This window comes from Mya arenaria, chromosome 5 (genome assembly GCF_026914265.1).
Source record: "Mya arenaria isolate MELC-2E11 chromosome 5, ASM2691426v1".
NCBI lineage: Eukaryota > Metazoa > Mollusca > Bivalvia > Myida > Myidae > Mya > Mya arenaria.
The window spans coordinates 38,598,897-38,606,894 of NC_069126.1; the positions used below are offsets into that span (position 1 = coordinate 38,598,897).

At 34.0% G+C, this 7,998-nt stretch overlaps 1 long non-coding RNA gene across 1 annotated transcript; it reads left to right on the forward strand.

The window, feature by feature from the left end:
• Positions 1–1,344: 1,344 nt before the first annotated feature.
• LOC128233520 (uncharacterized) lies at positions 1,345–5,582 on the forward strand. Its single transcript, XR_008260710.1, has 3 exons — positions 1,345–1,466; positions 4,290–4,363; positions 5,270–5,582. It is a non-coding gene; the product is annotated as an uncharacterized LOC128233520 (long non-coding RNA).
• Positions 5,583–7,998: the final 2,416 nt, after the last annotated feature.

A 7,998-nucleotide genomic window follows, 5' to 3' on the forward strand; every position in this document is an offset into this window, starting at 1 on the left:
ATTTATTAAATTGATGAAGAATTAAAATAGTTAGACACTAGGGCCGTGTTTTTCATACTTGCGCTTCTTTGCGATATTACGCGAATTTCAACGGTGATTTTTAGACATTATTTACATAGCTTATAAAGGTAGGAATTTAAAACCAAAAACATTTTCTGAAAGCTGGTTGTTCCTTCTTTACAATAATACCAAAACTTTAAAAATGTATCAAGAATTAAAAAAGTTTGACCCTAGTGCCGTGTTTTTCATACCTGTTTATCTGTGTGAAAATACGCGGTTTTCAACAATGACTTATTCACAAGAGTAAGTTAATATAGGAACAATAGTATGATCAAATAGTTTAAGTTGGAGATCAATTGAAGTCAAGTTTATTAATTCTTCTTTAAAGGAAATCAAGAGCCTTTTTTGCTTGTTGGGCTAAATGTTCTTTGGCTTTATTAAATTTCCAGTGGGTTCCTTAAAAAATAAGTATAATCGTGAAGAATTTGCTTATGTAAATTAAATTTAAAACATCACTTTCACACATTAACTTTTGAAACATAAGGTTTATTGGCTGACCACTGAAAGTGGGAAGTGGAGCTATTGGCTGCCCTTATTTGGCTTAGACACGCCCACTTACAGTAGCGCTCCATCCGATCAGATAAGAGTTTCGGTGTGTCAATTTTTTTTTATTATTTTGACATTTCTTATGTATACCTGTAACGCTACAACTCTCTACCATTTAACACTGAGCGAAAGAATAAATACACTGAGCGAAAGAATAAACAGTTATATTATGCATTGATGTTGAATAATAATGACAAAGTTGTTCAATACATACCCGACAGTGATCTAAACTGGATTTAATTTGTCATTAGAGTCGTTATTTTCACATAAATATATTCTTGGTCACGAATACCGTTATACATGTACACAACCTGTCAGATTTGTCCCAAATTTACAGATATCGGGACACTTGATAAAAAAAATCGACACATGTACTGGTTGGAGAGGAGTAGCCGGCAGTTTTTGCATGTTTTTGAAGATTTTCTCGGTAGATCAAAATGTAACGGAAATAATACTTACATTTCATTTAACTAGGGGTCAAGGTCTACTAACTTTACAATATTAAAATTTGTGTCGTCACGAAGCGCGTGCCTAATTGGGGCCACAAAGGGGGTAATCAATTAGTGCCAATTTACTGATTATGAGAAGCAGTACCCGGCATTTTTATTTCAGTACCGCTCCTTGACTATAAAACCAATATTTATCGGCTTATTAAGTATGTGGAATCTGCAACACCGGTGAGTAAATTAACAAACCGTTACGACGCCGTTTTGACTAAATTTTCAGGGGACGCAACCTCGCGCCAACTGTCAGAATGTTTTGAAAAACAAAATGCTCTTATTTCGATGCATTTCAAGAGTTTTGTTGTGATAAAAACACTGGAATATAGACTGAAATACTATCCAACCATTAGACTCATGGTATATGAATTTTACGGTGTTTTAAGTAAAACAAATAAGCTAAAAACAGACTGATTTTATGACAGTGTTTTCATCTGTCAAAGTTTTTATTATTTTTCTATAACTTGCTTTGACTTATATTTACAAGATCATCATGTCTCTAATAGTGTTCAGAAATTCTAAATCAACATTGAAGCTTAAAAATTTAATAGTTGCCTGGGGGTGGGGTTGCGGGGGGGATGGGGTGGTTCAAAAAGTTAGTCCACTTAAATGTCCGTCAACGAGTCTTTTGACGATGTTGTTTTACTAAGGCAGATTCGTGACGTCCACCATCCCAACAAAAAGTACAATGGTCCTTGCGCAGAGAATCTTCGCGGCCACAATTTTGAAATTATCTCCGTTATAAATTCAAATTTCTACGAAAATATTATTGCCTACTTTTAAACACATATTTATTTATGTCACTATGCCAAAAAACATGTTCAGGTATACTGGTTGGAGAGCAGTAGCTGGCGGAAAGCAGTAGCTGGCAATCGCTTTTCATTCGTGATTTTTTTAAAACCTTTTTAAAAAAGGTGAGAATGGTAAATCCAAGCAACACCATTTGCATCGAATGCAACACAAAGCGTACGTTTAAACATTTTATTTTCAAAAAGTATTGGAAATGTCAAAAAGTTTGCCAACTTTCTCGTGGGGGATGATCACGTGAATGTTACTGCGCATGCGCAATTGAATAAATTTGCATATCTAATTATAGCTAAAGAACTTCAGCGAACACGTTATATATTACCTTTTTGGATGTGTTCGCTGAAGAGAACGCCGTATCCAAACCCTACCAGAATTCGTGACATTTTTATGTCACGCTGTTATTTCACTTGTATGCATTGTACAGACAAAATACCTGTATCCTTAGGTTAATGAAGTAAAATGTAGTTCACAAACTCATTTTCAAAACCAAAAAACGCTTTAAAGATAGTTGATTTAGCTTTTTAATAAATCCTATTACAAGCATTCCTTATCTAGGTCATAGTTGTGTTCAAATTTAATCACGTGACACCAAGATTTTCAGAAAATACCCATGTGACCTAGTGTTTATTTTGCTGTTATGTTTTCTATTTCGAATAATTAATAAATAACTAATAACAAATTTGGAATAAATAAATTGTTTTTACTTATCAAAAGGTATTTACAGCCTTACTGCAATTGGATTCAACTAAATGAACAATGTGAATCCGATGCTATAAATAGAATCCATCGACGTCATCATGGTCATGTGATTGCATTGCATCATCACACTCAATTGATTCTGGTTGACTTTACTATGGGGGTTACGCCATAACTTTAATGCGTTGTAAACATCAAAAAAATAAATATCAACATTAAAGTTATGGAAGCCAGAACTAATCTAATTATAGCACTAGCATAAATTTACCGACAGTCAAGTGTTGGTTATGAACGATTATTCGTCGATGAATCACAGCAAAATGTATTTTTAAAAAAGCCTGTTGAAATGATATTTTCATATTGCCCGTCAATGGCTTTCAAACAATATTAAGACATATTCAAAATTTTATGTATCCATGGTGTTGTTTTAGACATGTTTTAAAGCGAGACTACTCCAGCGCTTGGTTACCAGTATTACTTCCCTGTTCAATAGAGGCGCCCCATGGGGAAATTATACTTAATAAGCCGATAAATATCGGTTTTATAGTCAAGGAGCGGTACTGAAATAAAACTGCCGGGTACTGCTTCTCATAATCCGTAAATTGGCACTAATTGATTACACCCTTTGTGGCCCCAATTAGGCACGCGCTTCGTGACGACACAAATTTTAATATTGTAAAGTTAGTAGACCTTGACCCCTAGTTTAATAAAATGTAAGTATTATTTCCGTTACTTTTCGATCTACCGAGAAAATCTTCAAAAACATGCAAAAACTGCCGTCGACTGCTCTCCAACCAGTACATGTGTCGATTTTTTTTATCAAGTGTCCCGATATCTGTAAATCTGGGACAAATCTGACAGGTTGTGTTCATGTATAACGGTATTCGTGACCAAGAATATATTTATGTGAAAATAACGACTCTAATGACAAATTAAATGCAGTTAAGATCACTGTCGGGTATATATTGAACAACTTTGTCATTATTTTTCAACATCGATGCATAATATATATATTTATTCTTTCGCTCAGTGTATTTATTCTTTCGCTCAGTGTTAAATGGCAGAGAGTTGTAGCGTTACAGGGATACATGAGAAATGTCAAAATAATAAAAAAGTATCGTTGATTGCTCATTATTGTAGCTAGTCAAAAAGTATTTTTAAAATATCCAGAGCAGCCAGAAGGTAAGCATAAGCTCTATTGGTCTCAGTTGGGAGACTTGTTTGTCCCAAACTACATTTTTTTTTCAATTTTCTTGCGGTTCTGAAAACAGTGCAGCTAGTAATGGGACTTGGACTGGGGACTCCCTGTTTGCAAGTTTGTGCTCTATCAACTTGCCTCAAAGGCCCTTAAAACTTAAAATAACTTAAAGCTTGCAGTTGAATTGTTCAACCAGCTCTGCAAACTGTTCCTGATAACTTAATTTGCAAACAATCTGACCTGTGTGGGTTAGTACTGGGACACACTCATGAACCGTATAATATTAGTACGGTAAACCTGGGTGCAAAAGTGGGACAGGTTCAGATCTTGAACCCCACGACTGATGAATACTTGAGCTCAAGCAATGGCTTTATTAAAACAGAAACCACCTTGCATTTAAAGAAACATGTCAACCATATTTTAAGCTTCAGAAAGAAAACAGCCTGTTTATAAATAAATAGATTATTCATTTTTTATTTCAGATCTTGACATGGATCCAAGATGCTGGTAACTAGGCGGAACGGATTGTTTCACAGAACTGCAGGTTTCTGGATGGGTAACTAAATTTCCATATTTCCTGTTTACTTGTGTTATTTATAATCAAGATAAAAGTTAATACACCACAAGAGCAAATCAAGTGGAAAGCGTTATGTATGTATTTACAGTCAGTTATTAGCATTTCTTTTTACCAAATCTCAATTTAATACAAACTTTTAAGATTATCATGCATATAGTTTGATGCACATTCTATAATTATAATATTAAAGATGTGCAGCATATATATGGAATGATCCACATCACTGGATACTGTATATATGTAACATTGCATGTGAAAATGCATAGCAACAAGTGATATAAGACTGCTGAAAAAATCACATTGCAAGTTTTCACATTTATTTTCAAAAATTGAGGTTTTATGCATTTTTCAAAAACATTAATTTGCGACAGAAATATGAAAACTGCGATAAAATCTTTTGTCAGCATTCTTGTATCGCTGGTTTTCAGATGTTTACACAAAATTGGCTCATCCCTGGACAAAAGATAAAATATTATCAAAACTGTTAATCCGTAAGAGTGCAGCCTTAAAGAAAACAAAAGAAATAAAAAGGGTTTTTAATGATTTCTAGCAGATAAGTCTGTTGTCAAAGAACCAAATTCAAGGTATCATTATAGCCGTCCATCATGTCAGAGACAATACACTAATGTTATTGTATTATATTTGTATATGATGTATAGGTTCTAATTATTAGGTCTATAAATCCTGCTTTAAGAGATTTTGAGTTGTGCCCTTTATCTAACTGAGAAAACAACAGATGTTTTATTATATGTATTTTACAAGTGGCTCTGTGAAATATTCTGTGACTGTTAAAAGGTGTAAATTTAAAATATCTTGTATATGTACTCAATTTTTTTTTTATCATTGTTTTTTTTGCTCTTAAATAATTTTTGTTTTTCGTTTCAGAGACTCAGCGCCATGTCACAAATACTTCAGAACCTAGAATGAAAGTTACCGAAAGAGCAATAGACTTTCCAATCTCTACAAAATTCATCTTAACTGTTCTTCAAGGTGATACTTGAGACTACCAAAGACTTTTCAAGGACAGAATTCACAAAACAGTTTATGCCACCATCTCATATCAAAGGATTGTGCTTGAGTTGAACAGCCTTCAAACAGAAGCTGTTTCAACACCTTCAATGTGTTATGCTGTAAAAATTCGAGTACTTTTGTGTAATGAAGTTTTACGAAATGTCATCAATACTTTTCATGTTTCATAATTTTAGAATATTTTGTCTGTTAGAAACACATTCCTGGTGCTTAAAGTGAATTTTGATAATAGCCAAATTATTTCATGACATTTATTACTCTATCCAAACATGGTTGTCAAACTTTATAATATAGTATACACAGCGTATAGCATTTTATTATCAATTAGTCTGTGGAATTATTTTTCTTGACAACCTATCACTACGTCTAAAGATTGTTGCGAAACTTTTGATTGTAATATAAACAGAATGCCCGGCTTAACTGATAATTGAGATTAAGTCAGACAATGACATTTTTAGGGCCCAGCCCCTAGTGTCCCCTGCGTCTGGATTAATTGTCTCAATTTCATTGGCATGTATTGGCATGACTTTTTGTAACATCCTTTGTCATTGGATAATGATAGTTTTGGCAATTCTCTAAAAAGTTGTGTCTTTCCTCGCTCGAGTCACTTTTACTGTTGACTTCGAAGTGTTTCATCTCATAATAAAACGAGGAAATATACACATTTTTGATCCTTTTTAGGTAAGAATTTTGCTTATTTGTGTAAGGTTGTTCTATCTTTTTTTAATGATTAACAGTTGTATTTGAGACTTAAATGTTTCCGTTTTAGAAACATGCTATAAAGTTATTCCAATGATATTGTATTAAGTATTTAAAGATAATTTAGAATGGAAAATCAGTCTTGATATGTTTATAAATGTTTTTATACATTTCTTATAATTATCACGTTCTGATTAGGTATAACTGATTTATGTAAGAAGCGTATTATTGTCTATGGCTTATACACCCAAGTCACATCTAAGCGCTGTACACTTTTCGGTCATTCTTTTGGCTACATTGTTCGCTTTTCGTTAGATAGTTAACTTAGTCGTTCTATGATCAGGAAGCGATTGAAAAAAGAGCAGAAATTTGTCAGTCAAAAAGTTTTAAGCTTATCTGATTCTTTTAAGACGACAAAAGATGTTGACATGTATGTATATTGCTTCTTTGTATACTTTTGAAACCAACTAACTCAGAAATTGATGTGAGACTTTGCAATGCATTGTTTGTTCATCTAATTGCTAATTGTCAATCAAGATTAATTTGTAATTTAAGAGAAACTTATTATTTGACAATATTGAAATCATTATTATTCTGTATTATGAAATGTTGTTAATACTTATGATACATGTATATGTACTTGACTTTTACTGTTGACTTCGAAGTGTTTCATCTCATAATAAAACGAGGAAATAGACACATTTCTCGATCCTTTTTAGATCTCGGGAAGGAGTCATTAAGAGTCGTCCACGCGGCACAAAAAATGGATTCATTCTGATTCAGTTTACTCTTGCTGTGATCTGAGCAACTATTTACATCAGTTCAACATTGTAAATTGTTTAAACTTGAAAATTCTGTCTTCTTGCAACTCACATGAATCTATTTACTGTAGACTTTGATGTTGACTCTATACAGGAAGAAGAGATCATCTTTATACATGCTGGCATATCATTTAAAAAGGAAACAAATTTTATAACCAACATACTGATTTGTTATGTCATCCAAGGACTCAGCTACTGACTCAATTTATAAATACTTCAAAGGAAAAAATGTCTCTGTCAATATAATTACTGTTGTGCATAATAAGACATTTTTTATTATGCCCCCTTCGAAGAAGAGGGGTATATATATTGCTTTGCACATGTCGGTCGGTACCGTCTACCGTCTGTAGACCAAAGCTTGTCCGAGTGATAACTCAACAATTTCTGGACGTATGGTCATCAAACTTGACATGAAGGTTGGGCCTGACCATAAGATGATTTTAGGGCTCATCGGGACAAAGGTCAAGGTCACAGTGACCTTGAATGGTAAATTAATTTTAAAGCTTGTCCGAGTGATAACTCAACAATGCCTAGACCTATGGTCATCAAACTTGATATGGAAGTTGGGCCTGACCAGTAGATAACCCCTATTGTTTTGGGGGATCATCGGGCCAAAGATCAAGGTCACAGTGACCTTGAATGGTAAAAGGTTGTCCTAGTGATAACTTGACAATGCCTGTACCCATGGCCCTCAAACCTGACTCGGAGTTGTGTCTGACCTGTAGATGACCCCTTTTCATTTTTGGGGTCATCGGGTCAAACGTCAAGGTCACAGTGACATTGTTTGAAAAAAAGCTTGTCTGTGTGATAACTTGTCAATGCCTTAACCCATATCTCTCAAACTTGACATTTAGATTTTTGTAGACCAGCTGATGACTCATATGGATTTTGAGGTCATAAAGTCAAAGGTCATGGTCATAACACACTCTATCCTCACACTTTGAATGGTCATAATCTTAAAACTGCCTCAATGGCATCCAATGTCTGTGACTAATCAGCTGTCATTTCGGTCCATGCTTGTTTCATTCAATTGTTCATATAATCCTGACAACATGGCGCTCAGGT